This window comes from Benincasa hispida, chromosome 1 (genome assembly GCF_027475165.1).
Source record: "Benincasa hispida cultivar pf3 chromosome 1, pf3_genome.v1.1, whole genome shotgun sequence".
NCBI lineage: Eukaryota > Viridiplantae > Streptophyta > Magnoliopsida > Cucurbitales > Cucurbitaceae > Benincasa > Benincasa hispida.
This window is the reverse complement of record NC_143478.1, coordinates 68382240-68402541: the sequence shown is the minus strand read 5'-3', so window position 1 is coordinate 68402541 and position 20302 is coordinate 68382240.

The window sequence follows — 20302 nt, the reverse complement described above, 5'->3', positions numbered from 1 at the left end:
AATTGGTTCTCTCTCAGAACCTATTCCTGTCTCTCTTTATTTTTCCTTTGAAATTAAATGCAATTTTTCCTAATGTGGCCGCGTTTTCCACAACCAAAGCAAATATCAGTCCCCATCAAGCATAGACCTTTATGATTTTTCCCACATTTCGGACATGCAGGGTCTATAGTGGATTCCAATAAACTCAATTCAGGATTAACGATTTGGTATCCCAAATCATCAGTAAAGTAAAGATCATTTAATTCAAGGTTTCCCCTAAAGTCAACGTTACGGATAGCCTCATGCGTTCTAGATTCCTGCCACCACCAGGGCCTATTGCATGGATTCATCTCCTACATTGAAAGTCATTTAGGTTATTTACTAAATTTAGCTAATTCTCTTCCTATTTTTCCCAGGGTCTCTTATACCATTTTTTCTAAGTTTGTTTTGCTATAGGTTAGCCAAAGCTACCCTAATTTTTTTATTTCCTGATTTCAACTAGGTATCGACTCATTCTTTACACACAACCTTTCTAGTTTTTATGTAAACCTCGCTCACCCATTCTTTCCCAGGTTTTACGTAAACTTTTTCTTTGATACCAACTTTGAAATTAGCCACATATGGCTAGCTAAGGGGTATCTTGGTTTTCCAAGGTGAGTTAGTTAGCCACCCTGAAAATTAGCCACATATGGCTAACTAAGAGTGAGTTAGCTACTCCCCTTAGTTAGCTACATATCCGGATGAGTTAGCAACTTAGCCTTGCCCTCCAAGTTTTCGTATAGCTAATTTCACATGTGGCTAATTTCAAAGTTGGTATCAGAGCAAAGGTTTATATAAAACCTAAGAAAGAACGGGTGAGCGAGGTTTACGTAAAACTTGAGAAGGTTGAGTGTAAAGATTGAGTCGATATTTAATCGGTATCAGAAAAGAAGAAAATTAGGGTAGGTTTGGCTAGCCCATAGCAAGCTTAGGAAAAAGAGTACATGAGACCCTGGGAAAAGTAGGAAGGGAGTTAGTTAAATCTAGTAAATAACCTAAATGACTTTCAACATAGGAGATGAATCCATGCAATAGACCCTGGTGGTGGCAAGAATCCAGAACGCAGGAGGCTATCCGCAACGCTGACTTTAGGAGAAACCTTGAATTAAATGATCCCTACTTTACTGATGATTTGGGATACCAAATCGTTAATCCTGAATTCAGTTTATTGGAATCCATTATAGATCCTGCATGTCTGAAATGTGGGAAAAACCATAAAGGTCCATGCTTGATGGGGTTGGTATTTTCTTTGGTTGTGGAAAACACGGTCACATTAGGAAAAATTATGCACGGTCACATTAGGAAAAATTATGTTTACTTTAAAAGGAAAAACAAAAAGAGACAAGAACAGGTTCTAGAGAGAATCAGTTACAACTAGCTGCACCTGTAAGCAAGAGAAATAAAAGGTTCATGCCAAAATTGACATATGACAGGGAGACAAAGAGGACCAATATATATGGAGGTTCGTCTTAGTCAGTAGGATCTATGCGAAATGTCGGGACTAACGTGCCACGGAGAATAATAACCCAAAATTTTTATCTAAGTAATTTAGGTTAAAGCTTGGTTAATTAAGAAGCTTATAGGGGAATAAAATAGGAGGATAATGCCTAAAATGTTGGAAAAGTGAACCTTAAGGACTAAACTTTATGTTTTAGTGAAGTGGAAGTTTTGAGTGATAAAATTTAACTAAGTGTTGGAATATACAAACACCTTGTATTAATGTGTAGTATGCGACCAAAGTCAATTGAGGTTAAAGTGTGGTGCTTGGCAAGGCCCATGTTGAACGCATTAAGTAGTTGGCCAAACCATTTGAGGTTAAGTGTTGTGTTGGTCGAGCCTAGTTATGCGTTGAGGAAGCTCTAGTCATGCGTTGAGTAAACTTGGATATGCGTTGATAGGCTTACTATGCGTTGATGTGAGTGTTGAAGAGTGAAGGGCATATGGTGAAGCTTGCCAAGGTTATTTTGAGGTTAGTTGATCGCATAAAGAGGCAAGGAAGCCCATGCGTTAAGACTATGTGTTGGCTAGTTCCTTTGAGGTTAAAATATGCTACATGAGCGCATAAGACAAGGTTGGTTAGGCATGCAATGGAGGTATGCGTTGATCTTTGTCCAAGGGGACATATGTGCCAAGAGGTGTGTGGCCAAGTAAGGGTGTGTTGTGGAAGTTGAGGTCAGTATGGGTGCATAGAAGGTGTGCGATGGCCAAGCCATTCGGCCAAGCAAGCATACGGCCATGTGGGGTGTTGTATACATTGACAAGGAAAACTTAAAGGGCAAGACTGAGTTGCTAACTCATCCGGACATGTGGCTAACTAAGGGGTGTCTTGGATTTCATGCAAGTTGAGATGGACGCATGAGAGGACATGCAAAGTGAAGCATATACGTTGACTAAGGGAGAGCAAGACACTTCGGGGTCAATATGGCGAGGGGTTGGCGTTGGTAGCACGAGAAGAGGGCAGCAACCAAGCTGAAGGTGTCAAGCTAGAAAGAGTTTTGGGCGCCTATAAATAAGGCATGTTGGAACGATCAACTCTCACAATCCACTCGTGCCATTTAAGTGAAATTGGTGAAAAAGTGTTCAGAAAGGAGTGTAATAATAGGTCCCAGGTTGCCTTTTTAATTGGAGTTCTGAAGAAGGAGAAAATTGCGTTGAAAGTAAGGTGGCCCAGCTAACCGCATAGGCCTGTCACCCAATGCCTATGTGCGTGCCCAGTAGCCTTATCGCCTAGCACTGCAGTGCATACTCATCAACACAAGCGCTCGCGTGTGCCTTACCAAATGCACATCTGCACGGACGCATCCCAGTGCACGCCTGCGCATACCTCGTTGCCCAACCTTGCACACGATTAGTCAGGCACACGTCTAAACGCCCAGCGCTACCCTGTGCGAGAACTGCAGACCATCTGCATGCATTCCTGCCCACATGCGCGCACGGACATGCCACCCTACAGCCCAGCGCCGATCAGTTTGCAAAAATAACTTCAAAAGGGTTGTTTTGGAGAAGTTAAGCCTATTTTTTGTTATTTTAAAGGGTGTAAGCTGGCCATTCTAATTTTTAATGTTATTTAAGAATAAATTGGAATTATTGGAGATATTATGGACTAATTTAGAATTTCTTTGGAAAAATGAGGAATTGAAAGAAACAAGGCAAGGAGCTGGTTAAGGAATTTCCTGAGGAGTTGATCAAGAGGAAATGTGAGTGGTTACTTTACTATTTTCGTATGTTGATTTCTATTTATATGTGTGTGATTAAATATATAGGTTATATTTGAAATAATGGCATGATTGAAAATATGTTTTGTCTGGACCTTCTTAGTTGTTGTGTTTGTTGTCATAATGCTTGTGTAATTGCGTTGGAAACAAGCTCAAGTACAAAAACGGGGAGATGTGATTATCTCACAGATTGCTTCAGAGCACAACGTTGCTGATCCAATTACAAATGCTCTCATGGCTAAATTTTTTTAGGGTCACCTAGAGAGCATGGGTCTACGAGATATGAATCACTTAATTTAGGACAAATGAGAGATGTTGTTGGGTATATTATATGCCCTAGTTTCTTGTATTGTATTTGATACAATCTAAACATTAATAAATACCTCTTATTTTATTAGATATATAATTTATCTTTACAAACTATAAGATACACTAGATTTAGGGCATTAACTCCAACAAGTGTTGAACACTTCGGCTTCTGACAATGTGTGAGACTCCTTTCAACGTTGTTATCTTTCCCTTAAATCAGCGAGCTCCCTTCACTGATGAATCTTAGGATCCCCTTAAGATTAAGAACTCCTTCTCTGAAGCTGAGACTCAGGCTCCCCTTAAGACCGAAAATCCCTTCTCCTCAACTGTGTCTTAGGCTCCCTCTAAGACAGAAAAATCTTTACGTTCATGAACGATTACACAACGATGGTGCCCACAGTGGATGAAGAACTTGCACAGTAAAATGTAGTGAGCAAAGAGTAAGAACATCAATATAAACAATTTAGCCACAAAACAGAAAACGGCTTACTTGATTAACAAAAGTGGCAACCCTAAATGATCAGCATAATTCTTTTTAAATAATCGAATCCAAGAAAGGAAGCAAAACCTCATTTGAAAAAGATAAGTTGCGCCTCAATCAAGGAAAATATTGGACACAATATTACACTTAGATATTTTCAGATAAGGAAAATATTCTTTAGGAAGATACTCTAATGTCATGACAGATGTTGAGACTTTATTTGAGATGTCTACAGAAACTACTGCCTTAGAAAAATATAAAGCTAACTAAACAAATCTCCAACAAACTCCTCATTTGGCTGATATTTTTTTAAGGCAAAACAAACAATAAAGCATGTCAGTAGAAGATAAGAAGCTAAAGGACTAGTGTGTTGAACCAAACTCATTCTCCCCCTTTTCTTTGACTTACAAAATAGCTAAAGCTAACATCATCAAAATAAAAAAACCATGACTTTAGGAATAGTTGAAATTAGATGAAACAATATTTTCAACATAAAACTCTTTAGATAAACAACATACATTTCAAGCACAACACCCTTCAAGATTCTTCTATATAACATCAAACTTAAAAAAATTAGTTTCAAAAACATCACCAGCAAAGCCAAAGACACATGCAATGAAATTTTCAGGGATCACAACAGACAAATTAGCACAACCTACTTAAGGAAGGTTGATTTTCTCAATTAAGGCATACACACCAACAACTTTACTTATGGGCTTCAAGCAGCAAACGACTCAAACCCAAATTTTCATGAATTGCTACAATTTAATTCTGAACAAGCCCAAAGTAGTCCTTAGGGTTTCATTAACACTCTTAGTTTCAATTGGAGATGTAAGACAAGTATTGTTAATCATCTGGAGATAGTCGATCCTATCCTTCTTTCTGGTAGTCACTCTTGCATCCAGATCACCAATTATGTCATTAGGGGGATGATTTTTACGAACCCTGCTAGATGGGTGCTTATTACTAGTTTCAGCATACTAAAAAACTAACTGGATATTCTCTACTGGAGTTTCAGTATTCATGTCAGATGAGATGTTAAGAACATGTTCAGTAGCCAAAGATAGATGTTAACGTTAATTCCCTCAATTTTATGTTACTTGTTTGCTTAATATGTCAATTTTATAGGTAAAATAGTCCCGAGGACAATTAGAAGTCATTTCAAGAAGTTTGGAAAAGGATCAAGAAGAACCAAGAAATCAACAAAATTGAAGAGAACCAAAAAATTACCAAAATGCCATCACAAGCAGTATCATGACCCTCCAAGAAACATTGAGCAACGCTTGAAGACAGAACGCATCATATTGCTGCACAAGAGGGCAGCGTTGCAACACTGCCAAGAGCGTCGCAATGCTCCGAAAATTGACGAAAAATGGTCGTGCACGCGCGCGCCTTGCACAACCCAGCATCAGCCAAGCGTTTTGACTCTCACTCAATGTTTCTTGGCTTTTTTACGATTTAGCATTGCAACGTTATCCATAGCGTCGCAACGCTACACCTGCAAAAATAAAAACTTTTCTTTCATTTTTGGCAAAGGGAAGCAAAATTTTCTCAAGGAGTCCAGAGTTTCTCTCAAGATCAGTTCATCTCCTTAGTAATTATGTTCCATTTAGGTTAGATTTTCATTTATTTTTTGATATGTAAACAATGTAATGAATTTTTTCATGGATTTGTCTATGATTTTGTGAAAATAAATTCTTCAATCTTATTTCTAGTTCAAGAATTTTTGTACATTTCTTGAGTTTTCTACTTTTCTTTAATTCATTGCAATATGAATATATGCTTCTTTGAATCAATTCAAACTTATAAAAGCATGTTTATGGATTTTTATCTTTTAAGCATGTATAGCCAAGATTCTTAGTTTTGCTACAATCTTGCTTGAATATGTTGCTTGAATGTATTCATATATAATAATGTGTAGCTAAGATCTACTAAATGGCAATAGTTAATTGTGTATTTGATTGTTATTCTTAGAATATATTAATTTCTAGATTCAAAGATAATCTCGATTAATTGAATATGGTTATCTTGACGATTAATCAACCCAATTGAATTCTCAAAGTTAATACATATGTTTTCTATTATATATAGACGCTATCGAACCCAATAGGATTAGAAACATATAGGTTGATTAGAGTTAGGTCTTCCAACTTTAATCAATGTTTAGAATGCTTTCTTGATTAGATTTTTGCTAGTTATCCGCCATTGTAGAGGTTAGCTTAATCGAGTTAAGCGAGTAGTTGTGTACATGATTAATTCATAGAAATCAATGGTAGAATTTACAAAGAATGTCTAACTTGAACTAGAAATGAGATTGACCAATTCTTGTTTACATTTATTCTCTTTCTTTTAATTTCAAGTATGTTTCTTGCTTTATCAAAACCCCTGTTTTTATCACTTTCATAGTTGAATTTAGCTTAAGAAAAGATTAGAGATAAGCCTTCCTTGTAGATATACCATGTATTTTCCATTTATGCTACCTATTAGTATAAAATGTAGGTTTCGATGATTTATAATTTTTTTTTGTTTCGATTTGGGGTCGTATTAACGACATCAATTTTGAGCATGAATAGTATGCTCGACTATTGTGGAATATCCAACAAATATGCCTTCATCAGACTTTGAATCTCAATTCTGTCAAGCTTCTCTATCAGCCAGAATGTAACACATACTATCGAAGATATAGAAGTATTTAACATTTGGTTTTCTCTCCCTCCAAATTTCATAATTTATGCAAGCCATTCCTAGACAAAGAGCAATACGGTTGAGAATATGACATGCAGTGTTGAAAGCTTCAGCCCTTAACTGAAAAGGCAAATCTTTGGCATATAATAAAACATAAGACATCTTTTGGAGGATCCTATTTTTATACTCAATCACACCATTTGGTTAGGAAGATCTGAAAACTCATGATATATTCCTTCAGAGGAACAAAATTTAACAAACTGCATATTTTCAAATTCTTTACCATGAACACTATGGATGTGAAGAATCTAGAAGTCTTTTTCTTTCTGAAGTTGAATACACAAAGTTTGACACACAGAAAAAGTGTCAGGCTTTTCTCCAACAAATCGAACCCAAATATACCTCGAGAGGTCATCCACACACATAAGGACATAGCGCTTCCCACTAAGACTTACAAATTGCATTAAACCTCTAAGAACCATGTGTAGAAGCTCTAATACTCTATCAGTGGCATTTTAAGGAACTTGTTTAAGAGAGGCTTTAATCGCTTTCTAGCTTGATAGTTCCCATAAATGACTTCATGAACATCATGAAAAGAGGGTGAACCGACTATAGCATTCTTTGTTAAAGCTTTTTGAACAGATCTAATACTTACATGACCAAAACATTTATGCCACAATGTAGGTTCGTTTTGTTTAGAAATGTTGCAAACAACATTAATAATATTAGAAGACCAAAGATAGTAGTTGTTAGAGGAGCGCATATCTGTCAAGAAAAGAGCTTTGACATCATCTGTAACAAGATATTTCTCTTTAGTGAAGTTAACATTCAGTCCAGCCCTTCAACCAGCATTACATATTCTAGTTGTGGGAGACCTGGATATTGCCCTTTTCCCTTTTCCAATGATTTTTCTAGTAGCATCATCACCAAATGTCACTTGACCCAGATCACACAAATTTAAGATTTGTCACAAAAGACTTCTCACCAGTCATATGCCAAGAACATCCATTGTGAAAGTATCAATCATCTATTGTGGACAATTTACAAGATGTAAGTACCATATTGAATCTAACTCCTACTTTTACACGCCACTCCTATTTCAACATAGGAGCAAAGGGCTTTCGTATATTACTTTTGTTGACCTGTGCAGAGGGTAACCAAGATAAATTGTTATCAAAACCATACAATTTAAAGTAATAAGGTCTAATGTGACCTTTTTTTACCACAGTGATGACATATTCACACTCTCTTGGCATGTTTTACAAACTTCAGAGAGGATGACAGAGCAGATATTGAGGACACATATGTGTTGACATCTGCCTCTAATCACATCAACTAGTAGTCTTTTATTTTCCTTTAGAAATAGACTAATCATAAACTCTTCTTTGTTTCAGAGTTTCTAAGACTTTTAAATCACCAACTTTCTTTTCTTGAAGCAAGATCTTATCAAGATCATTCGTATAAGAGTTTAACATCTTTATGCACTAATACATGGATTCCAGCTCAGTCTTGGCTTGATTCGACTCATGTTTAAGTTCATAAATAGTGGTCATTAGTCTATGGTTTTTTTAACGAAGTGACTCAATTCTTTCTTTATGAATATCCATGACTTTTACATCCTCCAACCATTGTTGGTGTAAAGTACAATAAGAAGTTGCAATCGATTCATGAGAATCATCTTCTTCATTATTATTATCCTTACACAACTTTTCTTGGTTTTGGGCCCTATGGATGTCCTCGGAAATGTTACTAACAAGGGCTTCTAACATTTTCTTCAGATTCACTTATATCTTTAAAGTCTTTATCAGACAAAGTTCATACATAACTCTTATTCCGTCATTTGAGGTAATTTGGACATTCAAATTGATAATGACCATAACCTTCACATTAATTGTACCGAAAAGATTTTCTTTTATTTTGATAAATACTGCTTGAATTATCAACATCCTTTTTCTGATTCTGAGATCTGTATAGATTTGAATATGTGCTTCTTCTTTCTTTACCATGTCGAGGCATATAATTTCCATATTTATTTTCTGTTGTGTTTTATGCCCTGAAATTCATAGTTAGTAAATGTTATTAATTGACCTTCAACTATAAAGAGTTATAGACGTTAATTCAATAAATGTTATTATTTATGTTGTTTGTCTATTTTGTCTTAATAACCCTAAATCCAATAAACTAACATCTAAGGTTGTCTTATGAGTCTTGAACTGTATGTGGAGACATACAGGGATTAATATTCAAAATACAGCCTAACGGGTCTATAGTATAAGGATAAGGTTGGGTACCTTATCCAGATAACACTATGGATGCGACCCACTTTGTATTTGATACAAACGCAATGATCCAACGTATTCAAGTAGTTGACATGCAAGTGAGGGTATCCTATACAATGAGATTGCATAAGACTGGACCACGAAATAGTAACTACTAGATGTAACACCGTTAACTAGTTAGGTTCCTATTTCAATAGGATGACCTAGGTAACTTAATCTTAATCCTAAATATACTATGAACGCTTGTTCTCGAAGGATTTTCTTTTAATTTGTATGGCTGAGGGTGGCCATTTTTCCAACCAAATATGTCTACCATTTTGGGGACAAGACTGAGTGGGGAGCTAGGAACATAATAATACAAGATGAAATTCCCTCATTACCACCTTAAGGGTAAGTAGATGAATGTTTCCTTAAGTGGTGTCTCGAGACTTGAACAAAGAGCCCTACCCTCTCATTGGCACGGGAGGGATTTCCATTTATTGGTTGGACCATAAACAGGTTATTCATTAGAGGAGCACTGGTACTTATGAATTCAGAGGTAACCCAACAGTAAAACGGTAATTTGACCCAGTTGGAGTTACGAACACTCGTGAAGGACTAACTTACTGTAATTGATCTATATCCGTGGACACAGAAATATATCTTTAGTGAGAAAAGTGCAGTCGTGGGTCTTTAGTGCAGTGTATCCACAGTTAACAAATATCGATTAATTTGGTTAATGAGTTTAGCTAGTTAATCTCATATCGTTGGAGCTTCTGATCTACAGGTCCACCAAGTACCCTTGTTAGCTCACCAGAAGATATTTAAGGGGAATGATTTGAATTGTTCAAATTAAATTGAGGAAATCATATATTAATATGATTAATATGATTAATATATGATTGATTATGGATATGATCTATAATTAAAATTAAATCGGTCCAATTTTTATGTTTAAATTAATTTAATTATGGATTAGATAGTTATTTAAATTTATCTTTGAATTCATACTATATAGTCTATGTCATATAGATTCAAAAATACTTACTTTACGATAAACATGTACATGCATCATAAATAAATATAAAGGGTTATAGTTTATATATGCATGATTAAATTAGCATGCTCATGCATCATGATATAAGTGTTATATTAGTGGTGTATGATTAACCTAAGCATGTCCATGCATCATATTATATATTAAAATTCTTATAATAAATAGTAGAACGATGTATGTGAATGCTTTTTTTTTTCATGTCTGATTTATATAAGTGTTATATCTATCAAATGAAAATAGAATTCGCATTGAGCATGACATTACTTAGATAAATATAATTGTTGTATTTAATCAATGTCTTTAGATACAAATTTATAGGTTTTAATAAAGCATTAAATACAAGTGTTATAATTTTAATGAGATAGTTTAAAATCTATAAGTAAGAGTTGCATGCAAACATAGGTCCAAATTAATTTTAAATAGTTTAAAATTAATCAAGCTAGACTTATGTTTTTTCTAATGGGATTAGGAATATGTTAATCATTTAATTTATTTTAATAGGATTAAAATAAATTTAATTAAAAGATTAAATTTATAAAATAATTGTCTATAAGGGACCTTTGTCTAATGAAGGTTCTATCTAGGAGGGGGTATTTAAGCTGACAGAAATGGAACACCTCCACTTGGGAACCGATCTGGAAGGTAAATTGAGCAAATATTTTATAACCATGAAATAAATTATTTATTTTATTAAAATATTTTAATAAATAAAATCAAGTATTGTTAAATTATCCAATATAAATGTTATATTGAGCAAATTTAAAGAGACTTAGATAAATTCATTAGCCAGGTTTTAACTAAGTATAATAAAATCCTAAAAATATTAGAATACTTTAGTGGAAGGATATTGGTATATGTGATATATCAAATTTCATCTCTCACGTCCCTAAGAGTTCACACTGTGAGATTCATGCTCGGTTTCGTGTCACCCTGGGCACGATCTCCCTTTGGAAAGTGTTTGCATGGGTCAATAACAAGGTGAATAGAGAAGATGTTCATAGTAAATAGGAGAGGGACGTGTGTCAACGTATGCTCGGTTTCCTCCATTAGGTTGCACCGTGAGATTACTAAGGGACGTCTGGTTGCATGTCATCCTGGAGCGACCATCCCTTCAGAGGTCTTAATCATAGGGGTCAAAACAACGCAAACTTCAGTAATGGATAAGGTTTTTTAGTTAATCTTCAACAGTTGTTTTTTCCTTCAATAGTCTGCTGAAACGTACCTCTGAGATCCGAAAATGGGAAGATCACACTTACGGGATGAATTAAATTAGTCAATAAATCATTGACCAAAACAACGGTAGTTAAAAACTATAGGAATAAGAGTTATTCTTGTGTTAGTGATTGCCTGAGATTGTCTCAATTCAAGGGAGGAGTAGCTAATCAACCTCTGGTGGATGTTGCTCTAAACCTCTAAAGTATCATTGAAAAAACGAAAATTAATAGTTTAATTAGGGTTCTATGATTACTTATGTTTTTGCTAAATTGATTGGATTATTAAGTAATGGGTCATGACAAATATAACTAATACAGTCAATTGATTGTTGTATGTTTTAGCATGTCTTCCACAATCATATATTTACTTAAAAATGAGAAATTAACCTATGAAAACTATGCGACATGGAAATTTAACCTGAATACGATTCTGGTTATTGATGATCTGCAGTTTTTCTTGATGAAGGAATGTCCTCCAGTCCCCGCTCGAAATACATCCCAAGCATTTAAAGATACTTATGACCGTTGGACGAAGGACAATTATAAGGTTCGAGTCTACATCTTGGTAAGTCTATCTGACATTCTTACCAGAAGCATAAGACCATAATGTCTGCACGTCATATCGTGGAGTCTCTCCAGGAGATGTTTGGACAATCGTCCATTCAGATCCCGCATAAGACCCTCAAATACATTTACAATGTGTGCATGAAAGAAAACCAATCAGTGAGAGAACATGTTCTCGACCTGGTGGTCTAGTTCAATGTCGTTGAAATGAATGGTGTGATCATCGACGAGCAGAGTCAAGTGTCCTTTATTTTATAATATCTTCCAAAGAGTTTTTCTTCAATTCCCTAGTAATGCGATTATTAATAAAATATAGTATAATCTAACTATCCTTCTAAACACGAGTTACTGACTTTTGAGTCCTTTGCGAAAAGTAGAGGACCAGTAGAAGGAGAGGCAAATGTTACCCATTCCCAAAAGTTCCATAAGGGTTCATCTTCTGGTACTAAGTCAGTTTCTTCGATCTTTGGTTCTAAAAAGATCCATAAAAGAAATGAAGGAATGGGAAGGCTCCGAGGCAAGGGCAAAACTAAGGTTGACAAGGGAAATGCTTCCACTGTAATGTGGATGGTCATTAGAAACGCAATTGCCCCAAGTAACTTGCTAAGAAGAAGAAAAAGAAGGAAGGTAAATATGATTTACTAGTCTTGAAAACCTGTTTAGTGGAAAATGACCGTGATGCCTGGATACTAGATTCAGAAGTCACTAATCATGTTTGTTTTTCTTTATAGGGAATCAATTCCTTCCAGTAGCTTGAAGAGGGTGAAATGATGCTCAAGGTTGGTACGGGAGACGTCATTTCAACTCATGCAATAAAAGCTGCTAAGTTGTTTTTTGGAAGTAGATTTCATACATTGTTCCCAAAATGAGGAGGAACCTTGTTTCTATTTCCTATTTAATTGAACAATCGTATTCTATTTCTTTTGATTCAAATAAAGCATTTATTATGAAAAGTGGTGTAACTATTTATTCACCTAAACTAGAAAACATCTTATATGTGTCAAGACCAACTGAATCAAAAGCACTTTTAAATTATGAGATGTTTAAAACTGCAAATACTCAAACAAAAAGACAAAAAATTTCTCCAAGTAACAATGATATGTATCTTTAGCATTTATGATTAAACAACATAAATCTTGATAGGGTCGAGATATTGGTAAAGAATGGACTTCTAAGAAAGTTAGAAGATGATTCGTTACCTCCATGTGAATCTTATCTCAAAGGAAAAATGACTAAAAGACCTTTTAGTGGAAAAGATAGAACCTTTAGAGCTTATACATTCGGATCATTGTGGTCCAATGAATGTAAAGGTTAAAGAAGGATACGAATATTTCATCTCTTTCATAGATTATTATTCAAGGTATAGTTACTTATACCCTATACCTAATGGAACATAAGTCTGAAGCCTTTGAAAAGTTCAAAGAGTATAAGGATGAAGTTGAAAAACTATAAGGTAAATAATTAAAACACTTCGATCTGACTGGGGTGGAGAGTACATAGATTTAGAATTTCAGGACTATATGATAGAGCATGGAATTCAATCCCAACTTTCAGTACCTGGTACACCTCAGCAGAACAACGTATCAGAGAGGAGAAATAGAATCTTATTAGATATGGTTCATTCTATGATGAGTTATGCTCAATTTCCTAATTCGTTTTTGGGGTATGCAACAGAGACTGCAGTTCACATCTTGAACGATGCTCCCTCGAAGAGTGTTTCTAAAACACCTTTTGAATTATGAAGGGGGTGTAAACTGTGTTTACATTACTTCAGATTCTAGGTTGTCCTGTACATGTGTTAGTGAAAAATCCTAAGAAGTTAGTGAAAAATCCTAAGAAGTTGGAACCTCATTCAAGATTATGCCAATTTGTTGGTTACCCTAAGGAGACGAGAGGTGGTCTATTCTATGACTTTCAAGAAAATAAAGTATTTGTATCGACAAATGCTACATCGTTAGAGGAAGACCACATGAGAGATCATAAACCACGAAGAAAAATAGTATTAAGTGAAGCTACTAAAGAATAAACAAGGGTTTTTTATGCAGTTGGTCCTTCATCAAGAGCTAATGAAGAAGCCAGCACTTCAGGTCAGTCTCGTTCTTCTTCTCAATCATTGAGAGTGCCTCAACGCAGTGGGACTGTTGTGATGCAACCTAACCGCTACTTAGGTTTAAGTGAAACTCAAGTTTTCATGTTAGATGATGGTGTTAAGGATCCATTGTCCTATAAACAGGCAATGAATGACGTAGATAAGAACCAGTGGGTCAAAGCCATAGACTTTGAAATGGAGTCTATGTATTCCAATTCAGTATAGGATCTTGTAGGGTGCAAATGGAGTCTATGTATTCCAATTCAGTATGAAGGGGTAAAACCCATAGGGTGCAAATGGATCTATAAAAGAAAGAGAGATGTAGCTGGAAAGGTACAAACCTTCAAAACTAGACTTATAACAAAGGGTCATACTTAGAGGAAAAGGGTTGAAATGATGAAACTTTTTCCTCTGTTGCTCTACTTAAGTCTATAAGAATTCTCTTGTCCATAGTCACATGTTATAACTATGAGATATGACAAACGGATATTAGACTACTTTTCTGAATGAAAATCTTAAAGAGAATATCCTTATATCTCAACCCGAGGGGTTCATAGCCCGAGGTCAGGAGCAAAAAGTTTGCATGCTGAATCGATCCATTTTTGGGTTAAAATAAGCATTCAGATTTTGGAACATTAGATTTGATACAACGATCAAATCTTTTGGTTTTGATTAAAACGTTGATGAACCTTGTATCTTCAAGAAAATCATCAACGATAAAGTAGCTTTTCTAGTACTTATATGGACAAATCCTACTCATCGGGAATGATGTAGGGTACCTTATTGACATTAAGGAACAGTGTCCTAAGACACCTCGAGAAGTTAAGGATATGAGACTTATTCCATATGCCTCAGTTGTGGGTAGCTTAATGTATGTTATGCTCTGCACTAGGCTAAAGATTTTTTATGCAGTGGGAATAGTCACAAGGTACTAGCCCAGTCCAGGGTTAGACCACTGGACTGCGGCTAAGAATATCCTCAGGTATCTCAAGAAAACAAGGGACTATAAGTTATTTTATGGAGCAAAGGATTTGATCCTAATAGGATACACTGACTCTGATTTCCAAACTGATAAGGATTCTAGGAAATCCATGTCAAGATCAGTGTTTACCCTAAATGAGGGAGTTATAGTGTGGCGAAGCATCAAGCAAGGATGTATTGCAGATTCTACTATGGAAATTGAGTATGTAACAACTTGTGAAGTAGCAAAGGAAGCAGTTTGGCTCAAGAAGTTCCCAAACGATTTGGAAGTGGTTCCAAATATGGACTTGCCCGTCACCTTATACTGTGAAAACAGTGGGGCACTAGTCATTGTTGATTTATTTACAAAGGCTCTCTCTCGGTTAAAGTGTTCGAGGGTCATCTAGAGAATCTAGGTCTATGAGACATGTACATTATATAATCTAGGACAAGTAGGAGATCTGTAATGGGTATATGGATGCCCTAGTTTATTGTATTTATTTAGCATTATCCCGTCTTTTGGATTCTGATATTATGTACAACCCACTGAATAGAGTTTTAGTTTAAGTGAGATTTTTTTGGGTTTTATGCCTTAAAACTCATAAATAATAAATGTTATCAATTCACCGTCATCAATAAATAGTTATAAATGTTATTATTTGTATTGTTTGTCTATTTTATCTTAATAGCTCTAAATCCAATAAACTAACATCCAAGACTGTCTTATGAGTCTTGAACTATATGTGGAGACATACAGGGAACGATATTCAAGATATAGTTTAAAAGGTCTAGTATAGGGATAAATTTAGGCACCTTATCTCGGTAACATTATAGATACGATCCACTTATTTGATACAAACACAATGATTCAACATGTTCGTGTAGTTGACATGTCAGTGGAGATATCCTATGCAATGAGTATGCATAAGACTGGAACGCGAAATAGTAACCACTAGATGTAACACCGTTAACTAGTTAGGTTCCTACTTCAATAGGATGATATAGGCAACTTAATCTTAATCCTTAGTATATTATGGACTTCTGTTCACGAAGGATTGTCCTTTGATTTATATGGGTGAGGGTGGCCATTTCACCAACCTAATATTCCTACCATTTTGGAGACAAAACCGAGTGAAGAGTTGGGAACATAATAATACAATATGGAATTTACTCCTTCCCGCCTTAAGGGTAAGTAGATGAGTGTTCCCTTAAGTGGTGTCTCTGGGACTTGAACAAAGGGTTCTACCCTCTCATTGGTGCGAGAGGGGTTTCTGTTTATTGGTTGGAAAATAAATAAGTTGTTCATTAAAGGAGCACTGGTTCTTAAGAAATCAGAGGTAACCCAAGGATAAAACAGCAATTTGACCCAGTTAGAGTTATGAACACTTGTGAAGGACTAACTTGCTGTTATTGGTACCCATAGACACATTTATATTTGCAATGAGAAGAGTGTAGTTGTGAGTCTTTAGTGGAGTGTACCCACAGTTAACGAATATCGATTATGTACCCACAGTTAACGAATATCGATTAACTTGCTTAATGAATTTAGCCAATTAATCTCATATCGTTGGAGCTTCTGATCTACAGGTCCACTAGGTCCCCTTGTTAGCTCACTGGAGAATATTTAAGAGGGATGATTTGAATTGTTCAAATTAATTTGAGAAAACCATATATTAATATGATTAATATATAATTTATTATGGATATGATCTATAATTCAAATTAAATTGGAAATTAATATTTGAATAAGATTTAATTAATTAATTCAAAAGAATGAGATTCACAAAGAATTAATTAATAGAGAGGTATTGTACATATACATACACGATGTTTATGATAATTAAATATATATATATATATATATATATATATATATACTCTGAATTGGATTTAATGTATAAATAGTTATTTAATTAATGTGCAAATTAAATTTTTTAAAAAAAAGTATTATTTAATTGTGTTAATTAATTAAATAAGTGTTATTAAATTAATTGGGCTAATTAATTAAATAACATTAAATAAGTGTTATTTAATTAATTAATTATGGAAAAGGGAAATAGAAAAAAGATTAGGAAAAGGGTTTGACCATTCTCTATATAAAGACCTCTCTATGGTCCCTTTAGGACACATTGACAATGCACAACATACAAGTGTTGTTGTGTAAAATTTTTCCTAAGCCACAAAGATAATCCTCTCTACTCTTCAAAATCCTTTTCTCCTCTCCCTCTCTCAATAGTTGGATACCACCTATCCCTCTATTGAAATCCTAGAGAATAACGAGGTTACTCTCATGATAGTGTTTGAGATTGTTCAAGAAATCATTCGTGATCAAGATCGTTGGAGGAGTCGTTCGTTGAAACTTAAAAAGGATTGTTTGTGAAGCTTCGGAATCTACAAAATTAAGAATGATTCTAATTTTTTTTCCTAAAGCATATTATATTACATGTTTATATTTTGTTTTAGTATATTAAATTTTTTTATGTAAAAATTGAATTGTGGGATGTAAGGCGTTCACAACGCTTCCGCTACAAGATTTGATCCCTTCATTTTCAAATTTCTTTAGAACCTTGTTAAACTGATCATATAGCAAAGATATCGAATCTGCAAGAGATTCTTCTTATTTTACAATTTTACCTTCAAATTGATCATTTATATAGGATTGGAGGGCAATACCTTGGTTTCTTTTGACACGTTTCCTATCAAAATTCATCTCAAAAGTAAGTAGTGATCCCATGAGTATTGGGGTTGATGCCCTAAATCTCATGGGTCCTGTGGTTTTTAATTGTAATGTACAAATGATTTATTTATTTAATAAAATCTGAGGTATTTTATTTGATATTTAGTAGTATTAACCCACAAACCAATAAACTAACATTCAAGGTTATCTTATGTAGCTTACACATGTAGAGACATATAGGTGGATCATGTTTACATGATAACCTAAATGGTGTGTAGTAGATGGATAAGGTTGGGTACCTTATCTTGGTGACACTATGAATATGGCCCGCTTTGTAGATGTTATAATTATTGTAAAGTGCTACAAATGATCTGATCCTTGTCATTCATGTAGAAATATGTGGGCTAGGGTATTCTATACAAATGAGTTTGTATAAGACGGGACCATGAAATGAATAGTCTCATTATATAACATTATTAATAATAGAGACTTACATTTCATCAAGATTACCATAGGTGACATGACTTGAATCCTGAATGAGTTGTGAACTCCTATCTATGAAGGGTTCCTTTGATTTATATGGGTGAGAGTGGCCAGATCGCCGACTCAATAAGTTTACCATTTTGGGGATTCGTCTGATTGAAAATGAAGAGTTGGGAACATAGCTACACAAGACGAAATTTACTCCTTCCTTAATGTCGAGGTAAGTAGATAAATTACTCCCTTAAGGGTTGATTTTGAGCTTAAATAATGTGGTGCCACACCTTCTCTTGGCTCGAGAGGGGTTTGGCCATAGTTGAACTATGACTTATTGTTCATTAGAGAGATTAATGGTACTTAAGGAGTTAGATGTAACTACATGAGCAAAACGATAATTTTGGCACAGTTGTACTTACGAATAATTTGTGAAGGGTTGTCGCACTATTGATTGGTTATATTCAATGGACACAGAAATGTATTTGTAGTGCGAATAGTGCAGCTATCGGTCTTTAGTGGAGTGACCGGCAGTTAATGGATATTGGATAATTTAATCAAAGGAGTTTAATTAATTATCCAAGTAACATTGGAGTTTCAATCTATAGGTTCATAATATCCCTTCTATACCTCAATTGGGATTATTGAGAATTAATTTTGGATTAATTTGAATTGTTCAAAATAATTGATGGAACTAATTATATACGATATAATTAATTTAAATTGATTATATGTGATATAATTAGAATAATGTATTTGATACATTATAATATAAAAGTTATTTTGAAAGGAATTAAATATTTGAATATGATTCAAATATTAATCATATGAATTCATATAATTAAATTTATATGTGATTTATATTAAATATCACAAATGATTGAGAGAATTAAAAACTATAGATTATATTGTATTTGATATAATATAAAAACTATAGGTTATGTGTTATATTTGATATAACATATAGTTTAATATATTATAAGGTAGTTGTCATATATTTATATATTAATTAAATAATTTATTGTTTATTTGAATTTTAATATTGGTAAGAAAATAAAATAAAATAAAATAAAAAGGTAAGAAAAAAAAAACCAGGGAGTGCTCCCTCCCCCTTAATTCTCTCAATTCGTGGAAGTGGGAAGAGGATTCAGCTTTACATACTTCATCTTATTCACATAAGATTTACAATGTCAGTCCCCGGTTTTTTTTCTTACCTTTTTTTAAATTTTATTTATTTATTTGTTTATTTATTATTATTATTATTTGTAATTTTGATCACTCAACACAATTTTTCTAAGGGGTGGTAAATTATAAACCCTCGAGTCTTACTTAAGCAAGTTAGGTCGTCAAACTTGGATAATAAGGAAAATGAGTGAATATTTAAGTAGGAGAAGAAATACCTTAAGTGTTAAGAATGAGACTTTGGAGGGCCAAATATAAAAATATAGTTAAGTTTGGTTATGAATGGAAAAATTTGGCTAAGTATAAGTGTGCCTATGCGTTAAAGAGTGATGTCTAGTGTGCGGGAACCATGATTCATGGAGGTTAGCGAGCACAAGTGTAGGCGTTGAGGAGGGGGAGGACATGGTTAAGGGTTGGTCGAGGATGAAGAGAAGGTCTTGTATTGAAGCCATGTGTTCGCCAAGCCATGTTAAAGATAAGACACATGACGCGCGTAGAAATAATGGCTTTAGGCGAGGAGATTTGTGCATTGATAAGCATAGGCTAGGTAAGGTGTGTGTGGAAGAAGGCCATGACATTAGGCATTGGGCACAAAGGCATGCGTTGGCCGAATGGGGAATGCGCCAAGGGAGAATACGCGTTGGAAGGAGTGTGCGATTATTTGGACTATACGTTGGTTTTGAGGTTAGGTGTGGATGCAAGGTGGGTTATTCTGCCAAGATAAGGCTATACGTTCAAGTGAGATTAATGTTGGGTAAGCTATGTGATCAAGAGAGGTGTTAGGCATTCAATTGGGGCTATGTGTTGACAAGGTGGATGGCCAAGAAGGGCTATGCGACCAAGGGGTGAAGCATTGAGTGAAGTAAACTTGGGGAGCAAGACTAGGTTGATAGCAAATCGGGGCAAATGGCTAAATCTAGTGAAGTTTAGGCTAGACCAAAACTGAGGTGGGCGCATCATAAGGCATGAAGAGGGAGGCTATGTGTTGGCTTAAGAGGATGAGGACACTTCAGCCACATGCAAAGAAAATGTGTCAAGGGGGAGGTGTTGGCATTTGTATGTTGAAGGCAACTGGACATGCAGGGCTGGCAAGGTATCAAGCATTGGGGGATTTTGGTG